The 11,651-nt window shown below is 47.6% G+C and overlaps 1 protein-coding gene across 3 annotated transcripts in view; it reads left to right on the top strand.

The window, feature by feature from the left end:
• The first annotated feature begins 3,001 nt into the window (after positions 1–3,001).
• The window catches only part of PRR5 (proline rich 5), a 74,802-nt gene continuing 66,152 nt past the window's right edge, over positions 3,002–11,651 (top strand). The window contains exon 1 of one of the 3 annotated variants that reach the window (XM_051772413.1): positions 3,002–3,195. The gene's annotated coding sequence lies outside the window, so the exon portion shown is untranslated. The remainder of the gene's footprint in view (positions 3,196–11,651) is intronic. The other 2 variants (XM_051772414.1, XM_051772416.1) reach the window with 2 other exon arrangements.

Here is an 11,651-nt window from a genome sequence, read left to right as displayed (position 1 = left end):
CAGCCTTTACCCGCTATCAGGACATCAACCTTTTCCCATGAACTCATCCTTTCTGCCGCTCTGTGGTTTCCTGTGCTTGTTCTGGGGCGAATTTCCTTCCATCCACAACTTTGTCGTGCAGTTTTTACTTCAGGAGGCCGGAGGTTTGCCTTGATTTGGTAGCTGTGAACTGCTGAGGACACACAAAAAAGCACTCATATCTATCACCTTACCTTTCCCAAAGCCCTACGTATTCTTTCTGCTGCCACAGCTGAGACATCTGAAAAATGTGCCAGTTCAGCTTATCAGGCACCAGGAAATATTTGCTGAAAACTAATTTTACCAGTCTCCTATTGCTTTGGCAGCCTGAGAGTGTGAGCACCAGGGTCTCCAACAACACGTGGAGGACCAGGTTTCTTGCAGAGCTGCCTTGGAGCTTGGCAGCCTGGCTGAGCACAACTTCTGGAGGTGCTCTCACTGCTCACCTCAGCCTTTACTGTGCCACTCAGGATCAGATCCGAGCAGAAGACGTGAGTCTTTTTCTGATGCCACTGGATTCCTCTGGCTGTTAGCAAATTATTCTGACTGATGTGACTCCATCTGGCACCAGGATTAATTTGAATCCTGTGGAGTTTTGTGCTGTTGTGAAAACTTAGCTTAACTAAATATTTCTCACAGCAAGGTACTGTAGTGGGGTGATATTTCACTTACCCAGCATAATGTGCAAATTAATCCTGGAAAATGAGGCTCTGATCCTGCAAGAGGTTCCTAAGAGAAGTTTTGTTTTCCATGCTAGTTCTGATGGAAGCCAGCTGGGCTGTGGAGAGGTGCAGAGAGGTTGCTCATTCAGCTGTGGCTATGATCCTGGTAGTCAGCATTAGAATTAATTGGAAGTACCAATTTCTCTCATTTTTATGCTTTTTTTGTAGTTTTTAAAGCAAAGCTTTTGGAAAACTTCCAGAGAGAATGTAACCTGCACATCTCTGCTTTGTTGAATAAACAAATGAATGTATTTGAGGCTTGTGATGACAAATTCAGATACCAGTTCCTACTAAAAAAAGCCTCTCTCAATAGTGATTCTGTAACACTTGTGGATCAAAGACTCAACTCAGGTTCCTTTGCGTGTTACATAATTGTGTTTTAATCATTTGGTTTAGATTTTTAAAACAGACACAACTTAAAAGAAAACAGTGATGAAAATGTCTCTTCCAAGGGCTTTAGTTTGTCCTCTGGACCTACTGTTGGAAAAAAAATGCCAGATCTGGAGAAGAAACTGCTCCCTGATTCTAAGATTAACTCTTCTTTGCATTCAGGGACAAGGGCAGTCAGGGACATTCCTTTCATTCCTCCACAAAGACTAGAAGGGCAAACTTGTGTTCTCCAGATTTCTGGGTCAGTGAAGCTGATGAAAAATCGTGGCTTTTTTAATGCTGGATTATATCTTTATAGGCTACATGACTCTTGGCCTACTTAGTCACGAACTTGGTGGTTTCACCATTTAATCACAAAAGGCACCATGAATTCAGCAGGTATGACAATGACCCAGTGACAACTCACACACTGCTGCTGTTCTCTTTGCAGTCAGAAAATAAGACACCAGGGCACTTTGTTGCACTTCAACAGCAATTATTTCACCTGAAGGCTGCCAAGGAGGACTCCTTTGTAGAATCCTTACTTCTCTTCATCTCCTCTTCATTCCTTCACCAGTGCCACCAATTCAAAGTCATTATAGTTTGAACATAAACTAGATCAAGTCATTATAGTATGTCACTGATGTCCAGCTTCCTCTGGAAGGGGAAGGCTGTGAAGCACAGGCAGCCCCTTCTGAGATCAGGAGACTCCATGTGTTGAAGCCTATGGCACTGTGACATGAAATTGTGTCATTAACACCAAACATTTGAGCTTTCTTGGCACTGTCACTCCCTCAGGCAGGTGGGAAACCAAAGCAATGTGCCTGCCAGATACCCCAACCGAGCTATGATTTGATGTGGCTGGAACTCGAGGTGGAACTGATTTGTGTAAAGCTTCCTTTGGTTTGAATCCCTGTGGGGTGTACTTAAAATCCCGTAAATCAGAGCAAATCTATGAACTACAGCTCTGGCAAAAGCACAAGTTTTTGCTGTGGATCTCCCCACACACAGGTCCATGTGCTGACAGAAGAAGGGGTGATGCTTCCCAGTGGCCTTCCAGCTCCTCTGGCACTGGAGCAGCTGGAGCAGCAACGTGTCTCCTTGAGTCACACCACCTTTGCTGGACCTTTGTGTGGATGTGCTCCTGCTCCACCTGCACCTTCCTGGTAGGCATGACGTGTGTGTGTGGCTGCCTGCCCGCTCCTCCCTTGTTTCCCTGGCTGCAGCAGGGAAAGGGCCCCTCAGCTGGGCTGTAAGAAAGATATTATCAAACTATTAGAGAGTGCCCAAAGGAGGGCAATGAAGGTGGTGAGGGAAGCTGTGTGAGGAGTATGAGGAGCTGTATGGTGTGTTCAGCTGGAGCAGAGGAGACTGAGGGGAGACCTCAGTGCAGTTCCAATTCCTGGGCAGGGGCAGAGGAGGGGCAGGGACTGAGCTCTGCTCTGGGGGGACCAGGGACAGCACCCAGGGAATGGCTGGAGCTGTGTCAGGGCAGGCTCAGGGTGGATCTCAGGCAAAGGTTCTTCCCCCAGAGGCTGGTTGGCACTGCCCAGGCTCCCCAGGGCAGTGGGCACAGCCCCAAGGCTGCCAGAGCTCCAGGAGGGTTTGGATGATCCTCTGGGGCACAGGATGTGATTCCTGGGGCTGGTCCTGTGCAGGGCCAGGAGTTGGACTCGATGAACCTTGTGGGTCCCTTCCAGCTCAGCACATCCCGTGATTCTGTGACAAGCCGGGGCTCCCCGACAATGCCGGGCCGGGCACAGCCCCCGCTGCCGGCCGCGGGTGCCCGGGCGTGCCGTGCCGGGCGGGGCCGGGCAGATTGGGGATGTCTGCGGTGCTGCTGTATCGGCGGGTCCCTCCCCGTGCCCCTCCCGGCGGCGGGGGCGTCCCCGGCCCGCCCGTCCCCGCCCCGCCGGCGCGGCTGCCGCGCTCAGCATCGCCGGAGCCCCGAGCAGCGCTCCCGGCCCGGGGACACGGCTCGGCAGGGCAGGGCAGGGCAGGGCCCCCGGCGGCCCCCGCACCCTCCCGGGCCGTCAGGAGGGCGCTCCGGCTCCTGCCCCGGCGGCGCTGCCCGGGGTCGTGCGCGGTGAGTGGGGCTCGGGGGGAAGCGGGCGATGGCACCGCCGGCTCTGCGAGCCCCGCACAGCTGGGGGAGGCAAAGAGGGGCTGACCCTGTGCCCCTCCCCGCCGGGCACGGGCTCGGGGAGCGGCCCCGGGGACCTCCCGGTGGTCGGGGTGGGCTCAGGGGGCTCCGGCTTTGTTCGCGGCGGCGGAGCGCAGCCCTGGCAGCGCTCCCGTGGTCCCCGGGGATGCTGGAGCTCGGGCGCGCAGGTTCTGCTCCCTGCGTGAATATTCAGTCGGTGTTTGTGCAGACGCTGCTCTCCTTCTCTTCCAGTCTGAAATAGCGATCTCAGGTAGCTGGAGTTGGCTCCCGATGTGATTCCCGGGGGCTGGGAGCTGTAAGCCTTGTTCGCGCAAGTAAGACCTCTGTGCCTGAGCGAGATGGTTTTTGCAGGATGATTTTGCATGTTTCCACCCTGGAGTGCACGATCTCCGACAGCTCCTGCAGGAGATGGGCTTGTCCCTCTCTCTGTGTGTGCGTGTGTGCGGTCCCTGTTAATTTTGGCAGCTCGTAAGCGATCGTTGGTAAAGGTCCGGCGTCTTCGTATTCTTCAGGAATACATTAAAGTGGATGTGTGCCAGTGTTTTGATATTGTAAAAGCCACAAGAGCCTTAGAGAAAGGTTCGAGGAAATGATTTAGCTCTTCTGATGTTCATCGTTTCCAGGCAGTGTACTTGTAGGCATCTCACGGTAAATTGCAGGAAACAATGTGTTTACTAACACGTTGATGAATAATGGAAAGACAGGTCTAAAGCTAAATGTCGGTGCTTCATTTAAAATAAATACTTGTAATTTGTTCTGTCTCACGCACCTATTAGCTTTTAGGGAAAAGACGACTATTAGGTGGTGATTGGGCAGCTTTCTTACCACTTGAATAAAGTAAGTAGTTCAGTATAGGAGAGCTGTAGGATAATGGACCCACCTGGCATCTAGTGCAGAGTTGGATGTGGAGTTGTGGTGCTGCCTGGCAAAACTGTTCTTTGTAACTTCTGTAGCCAAAGTGGACGGAAAACTTTGTTCTGGGAGTCAGGTGAATACTCTTGATTCTTCTGGGATAGGCAAGTAATATGGGACTTACTATGGAACACATATGGACAGGGGTTTCATATTTATAGCATACACCATTGATTGAATGACTTAATACTTCATCCTTTCTCATCGGTAATCTAATTAGGGGAAGACTCTGGAAGGAATATGGAATTAAGACACATTCCCATTGGATGCACAGTAAGAAAGACATTACAGAGCAGACAGTGTAAGAGGAGTTTCCAGAAGTACTTGCTCATCACCCGAGACAGAGCCAGGTTTCAAACACTCCAGAGAAAATTGCTGGATTTTCAGGCCTTTCTTTTCAGTTTTCAAAGTCTTATATCCAGAGTGCTTTGGGGGACAGTAAGGGAGACATATCTGTGTAACCCAAGGTCTGAATCTTCAGTGCTTAAGATCAAGCCCTGAGCACTTAAAAAACTCTGAGCCTTGGGTTGCAGTCAGACCTCCTGCCACTTCCATTCTGGAGGTATTTCCTTTTAATTTTTACAACAGATAGAATTATAGTTGTAAATTCTAGCTGCAATAAAGCATGCCAGTAAAATTGCTTTAATTTTTTTTTCAATATAGAAGCCATCAGGATTAATGAACAGCTCTGTAAATGCATATGAAAAAAATGCATGATCAGTAACAGAACTCAATGTGGCACCTAATTTCAGAACAAAAGTGATAGGTAGTGGCTAAAAATAGTATTTCCTCTTTCAACAATAGAGTTAAATACTGCAATGGATGTAAACTGCAACAAGGTGGATGGGTCCAGAGCTGGAGGTTTGATCACTTGTGCCTGCTGACCGTTCGACCTGCTTCTTTATGATCCTTTAAAGTATCACTCTTGTATGTGTGTTTGGTAATAAACCACAAATGCAACCCAAAAAGCTGGTGTTTAAAGGGAGGACTGGAGGTTCTGCTGCTGCAGCACGGAGGCACTGTAATTTCTAGAATGTGTTCTGATGCCGTGGAGCTCAGCACAAACTGCTGAGCCGTGCCCGGGTCTGCGCGAGCGGCTGGTCCCACGTGTGGGCAACAACAGCATCCTCCCACCAGCTGGAAAACCAGGAGCTCTGGTTCTGATCCCTGAGCCTGTTTGAAGTGGTCCAACGTCACTGCTCGAGAGATGCCTGTAATAAGGTCAGTGAAAAACTCGCCTCTCCAACAGCCCTGTCACAGCCTCTCAAGGAACTGTTGAGTTATGAGAGCTGGTAGTTATCTGCTTTCATCTGTGGCCCGGGACTCATTGACACTGAGCACAAAGAGCAGGAGCAGATGACAAATCCTTGGCCAGCAGCACATCCTCTGCGAGGTGTTTGCTTCTCCCCTGGTTCCTCAGGATACCACTGGCAAGTTTGGGGTGTGGATAGAACAGTGATTAATTATCTAGTGCTCATTTAGCCCTTGGAAGATGGAAAATACTAGGTGGGGATGATTTGAATCAAGTGCTGTTATTCCCTGCTATTAAAGAAATTGCTTGCCTGCTCTGCGTCTCAGGTTGGAGTCGTAGGCGATTTTAAAGCATTATTTAAACCGTGGTTTAGGTTTGTTTAGATTTGTTTTAGCAGAGGGGCCTGGGAAAGTCTTTCTGTAGGAAAAAATAATAGGTAAAGATTTTCTTGTTTCAGCCTTGTTCTTTTTTTTAGTAGTTGCAAGATCTCTGTGTTAGGGAAGGAGGAAAAGGGAGTTGAATGGAACCGAGAGGGGAGCTGTTGTGTGAGGTAAAATTCTGATATTGTTCTCACATGCCACCCTGCAAATACATTTGCATTTAAAATTTCCAGGCGAGCCGAAGCGTAGGACCGGTGCAGAATGCTAAACAAAACCTGACAGCTAACTCTGAAAACACCACACAGCCGGGCTGGGCATTCCTTTGCTTGGACAATTGAGTTGGAAATCTGTTTCTTTTAATGATTATGGATCTGAAACAAAGACAGAGTCTGACAAAAATGAGATGTCAGTTCTATTCTGAGCTGTTTTCAGTGGCAAGATGTTTACTTTCTGTCACGTTTCCCTGTGACTGTTTGAAAACTCCCAGGAACTGTAAACCCCAAACCCCTTTCTGCCCATCAGATAGCCACAATATCCTCCTTTGTGTCCCTCAGGCTGAAATTCAATCTGCTTGGGAGGCCGAGGAGTGGTTTGGGGCACAGTGGTGATCCCAGAGGTGTTGGATATCACCACAGAGGTACCCTTATGTTGATGGTGCGAGCAGACAAAGCAGCAGCTCTTTTGGGGAATGTGGTGAAGCTTCTCCTGTACCAGAGTAAAGCATTTCTGCTCGGGGTGGTGAAGCTTCTCCTGTACCAGAGTAAAGCATTTCTGCTCGGGGTGGTGTGATAGAGGAGCTGGGGCGATGCCAACTGAGGAGGGAACAAAGCTCAGTGGGTTTTACCTTTTCATGTGTGAAACTCGTGTGTCTGCAGTTATTGGCAATAAGCTGTCCCTGGGCAGGCAGAGCACTGGTGCAGAACAATCTGAGGAGACTGAGGAGTGGGACTGGGAAAGGCAAATGAATGATGGGTTAAGGTGTGAACGGGGTGTGAAGGAGCACCCCCAGTCACAGGGCTGGAACAAATGGAGGGCCCGTGGTCGGGCAGGGCTGCAGGGAAGCAGTGACACCACACAGCTCACTTGGCCGTGATATTCCAGTTAGGAATGGAAGGATAACAAGCTTTATATGTGCAGTGTGGGTGCATCTGGCCCCCCGGCTTAAATATGGGACACCTGCCCTTCCAAAGTTTCTGAGGGAAGGGAAAGAGCTGCTCAGGAGAGCAAAGGGGCATTTCTGGAGAGTGATTAAAAATGCTTAACATAGATAATCTAAGAAGCAAAGACACCAGCACTTTCAGGTGTGGGTGCTCAAAAGATAATCTCTTAGCCTTTGCAAGAGGGTGCAACTAGATTTCACTTAGAGAGGGTAACTTGAACATCAAGACAAGCTGCTTGGAATGAAGCTAAATAATCTTCCCTGAAAAATGCTGGTTGGGTTGTTGGTCAGGGCTGTGTAAAGCTCCCAGAGAGCCCTGGAAGATGTTCTGCAGGGCTGGTGGCTCAGGGTCACGTCTCCCCTGGCCTAGTCCCGGGGGTCAGGGTGGAGGTTTTGGAAACAAGGCTCTGGAGTCAGCAGGGCAGCTCCTCTGCTCAGCTGCCCGCTGTGGTCTGCTGGAAGGGAGTCATTCCCTGCTGCCTCCTGTATGGAAGGAGATGGACTGGATGAAGGAATAAATATTATTCCATCCTTAGCTGCCGATCCAGGAGATATTTGATCACTTATCTTGCTGGCAGCTGACACTTGGGCCATTATAGTTTAAAACAAATGCCGTTCTGATCATGCAGGGAGGGAATATGGGAGTAGGGAAGGGATGGAAGGCACTCCTGGGGTGAGCTCAGCAGGCCAGGCTGGAAATATTGCTGGGTTTGCATTGACTCTGTTAATTTGTGTCCTTGGACCCATGTGGGATTCTCCTCTGGAGGAAAAGTTGGAAAGCAGCAGGCTTGGGGTGTTTTCCTGCTTTACATTCCAGCCATTACTGGTGGGAAAAAAAAATTAATGGATATTCTTGGATATTCTTGCTTCTTCCTTTGCTGACACAACACTGAGTTCTTGCTTAAGTTAAAGGGTTGTGCAGCTCTGCTGAAGTTGTAGGTGATGCATAAAGGGATTGGAAGGGCTGAGGGCCATGATCCAAAATGTGGGAGATGCTGCAGCTTTGGGTCAGGCCCAGCAGGTCTTCAGTCCAAGGTCTCACCTTTGCTTGTGTTTGGAATGAATCACTTTCTTTGGGGTTGAGTTATTTTTTAGAACGTGGTTCCAAGAATATAAAGATGCTGCGATTTTGAACTTAATTGTTTTGTTATGGTGCTGCTGTGTGCTGGTTTTCTGCTTTCATATTCAAGGTGGGTCAGCTCATGAGAAGCCTGATGGGACCCCTGAGTGGTTTGGTGCCATAACGTGCCATCTTTCCTCCACTCGATTTCTCGTTGTATCCCAGAATAAACCAGAGTTATATAAGTTAGACATGCTCTTCCTGCAGAACAGGTGCAGTTATAAGGGCTCCAAGATGGTGTGTTGTTGCTAGATAGGGAGGAGTATTTTTATTCTGACTCACAGTGGCTGCTTTAAAAGTTGGAGACTGTTTGTCTTCAGCATGAATGGTTTATTGGAGGGCAGGCAGGGAAAACATTGAAAAGCATTTACAGAGCTGGCTTAAGGATGAGCCTCTTTTAATTAAGTGTAACTTGAGTCCCAAAATTTCCTCATCTGGTGACTTGGTACAAGATTTTCACTTCCTGTGTTGTCCATTTGATGTGGAGATTTAGAAGAAAAATGTGAAATTTTGTTGTCTTGGTTGCAAAGGAGATCAGAAAGCTGAGAGAAGTTAAGTGATCTTCCAGAAAGTGTGTTAACCCAGCTTGGATGTGCTCATCCAGCCTCTCTGTAATCCAGTACTGCTGGTTTTCCTTTCACCACTATATTAATTTTTCTTTCTGTAAAATATTCTGGTGAGGTTCTCTCCAGGAAGAACAGAGGGCCACTTCTTATTCCTTTGATTATCTACTTATATCCTGATCTGTAGAAATACCAGCAAACTGCATTTGGTGATTTTTCATTGATTACAGTGAGTAAATTAATTTCATATCCAGTTTTCCCTCTAAGAGGAAGCACCCACTGCTGTCTGCATAGGTGTGACTTGGGTTTGTAGCATCAACTAGTTTTTAAAAATATGGGCCCTAAGGATCCTGCACAGAGCCTTGGTGCACCCCTGGCTGCTCTGTGGTGGTGACCACGACTTTGTGCTCGTGGGTTTGTTTGTTTGTTTTGCTGGGGTTTGTGGTTGTTTTCTTTCTCCAAGTTTATTTCCATTTTTGCCCTGGAGGACTAGGCAAAGGCTGCTGTCAGTGGGTTATCAGACTTAACAGATGATTGGTTTGGCTCGGCATGACAAAACCACTCCTCCTAAATAAAGTTCCTGGTATGAATTATCCCGTAGTGTGTCCTATCAGGGAGGTCTGACTCACTCCAAAGTGCCAGGAAAAAGACATTCTTGTAGTAATTCTGGCATCCCTGAAGACAGAAAGTATTGGAAAATTTGAGAGTCTCATAAAATATCCGAGCCAGTTTTGTATAACTGAGAAGCAGCTTGGAAGGTTCAGATAAGAAGCCAGATGTTGGCCCCAGCTAGTGAGATTTGCTTGCATGGCTCACATTTGGCATTACAGCATCCTTCCCAAATTAATTCTGTAATGCGTAATTCCAGCACGAGTCGATTTTCCATTTTATTCTGCATGACTTTTGTTCATTTATCATTATTAAACAATTTCCTGGAGATACTCAGGCTTAAGTGTGTGTTTTGTATGACTACCAGAATTGTCTACAGTTACACAGACAGGAGAGAAAATACTAATCCAGATTAAAAGATGAATTTTTCCCATCTGCAGCACTGTCTATACTTTGTTAGAGTCATCAGGGACTTCTCAGTTTACCTGAATATTTGATTTGAAGAATGATCCCCAGCCAGGAACAAGATGCAAGGTTTATGCTTAGCATCTTCACATACAATAAATTCTTCTGCTGTTTTTAGGGTCAAGTTCTTAACATTGGTAATACACTCCTGGCGTCATCCCTTTTGACTTTTTTTTTTTTACTAGGAAAAGAATATTTATTAGCTGATTTAAATTCAGTTCATTTCCCTTTCATGGAGCTTTTAACAATGTTTAATGAGAGATGCAACTGAATTGCAGATCCTGTTATCTCCCCCTGAATACTGTTGAGGTCTTTCCTAAACTCCCATGAAGGTTTCTTGATCGTTCTCATTTTAATCCCGGCTCTCATAATTATTTTGTAGCACATGGGAAGTTCTAGATGCTAATAGATGCTAATTCTGGTAGCCTTTGTCATGCTTATTTAACAAATAGTTCCAGTCCCTCATTTATCTGCCTTAGTTGTTTAGTGATGATTTTTTTTCTGCCTTTAAGCCCCTGGGTTGAGGCACCAAGACCACCCTGTGTTAGGCAGAGTAGAGACACGAAACTAAGCGCAGACCCTGCCCTGCACGTTAACACTTGCTTTTTATGACTAAATGAGGGGAATTCCTCTTCATTACCTGGTACTCAGACCTCTCCAGACACTCAGTTGTCTCTTTAGCAGCATTTAGAAAGTAAATCTCCAGTTTAGGGGGAAAAAGAACTAAAACTGAGCGCCACTCTTGCCAGAACAATCCTTGTGCTGCTGGAAGCTGTAAGAATTTAAGTTCGTAGAGACTACCCATGATCTGTGTGTTTAGGCAAAAATGTGGTGCTCCTTCCTCTCCTTCCTGCTTTGATTTTCCTCTCATTCAAGCAAGGGGGGTGATGAATGCTTGGGAGGAATGTGTCCCTCCTGTTTGTCTTCTTTGCTCGCCTTCTTTCAGCAGCTTCTCCATTCAGTGTTAAACAAAACGCTTAAAAAATAAAGATATTCTGTTGTCAGCCCTCGTCATGTGAAAGAAGGATGTTCTGCTTCCCCCACAGGTGGGCAAAGTAGAAAAGTTCCTTGCTGGCCCTAAAATGTGGTGGCAGGAAGAATGAGAAAAGCAGATTGAAATTGCAGATCACTGCTTGGCTGAGCACGAGCTCCTGTGGCTGGAGCTCTGAACCCTTTGGAGGCTCCAGCCTGGAGTGGGTTTGGTAGGCAGCAAAGGTTCAGAATTAACTGAACTAGGCTCCTTCCTAAGCGTTCCTTGTTTTTCCTTTGGTTTTCCATGCAGGTGCTCATCTGCACAGGGATGGATGTGGGTGAACATGCAGACACATGGTGGGTGGCAGATGGCTGAGCCCCTGCTCTTGAAACAGTGAGCACCCCTCTGCAGGTTTCACATGTCCTCCCTAGAGCCTGCTGCAGCCTTGTTTGGGGAATTAAATGGAATATGACTCCTGGAAGGACACATTGGGTGTCTGGGTGATGTCTTTCTTATGCTGACACAGCTGGTGGAAGAAGTGTGTGGGGCTTGCCCTTCCTTTGGGCCAGGAAAAGGCACGTCCAGACAGACCCTGGATGGCCCCTGTGGGGTGATCCCATCAGCATCAGCTGCTGGGAGGGTTGGCTGTGGCTTTGAACAGCTGGGACACATCCATGAAAGCTCCTTCCTTCATGCTCTTACAGGAATGTGGAGAATGCTGCAGGGTCACAAGCCCAGTGGAACAGCTGACAGGCACATCTTTGGGGTTCCTGCTCTCTCAACCTGAGCTTTCCAAAGCCTGGCAGGATATATCTGATACCTCAGATACATTCTGAGTCCTGAAGACCTTAGAATGGCTTTTTATCCAGGAGCCCTGCTGAGCAATGTTCACATAACTGGGGGCAGGATCCCCCGTGGTTTGAGCTTTGGGTGTGACCCAACTCT

This window comes from Manacus candei, unplaced genomic scaffold (genome assembly GCF_025592945.1).
Source record: "Manacus candei isolate 608988 ecotype Guabito, Panama unplaced genomic scaffold, ASM2559294v1 h1tg000153l, whole genome shotgun sequence".
Taxonomy (NCBI): Eukaryota; Metazoa; Chordata; class Aves; order Passeriformes; family Pipridae; genus Manacus; species Manacus candei.
This window is presented reverse-complemented; position numbering and strand designations above follow the sequence as displayed.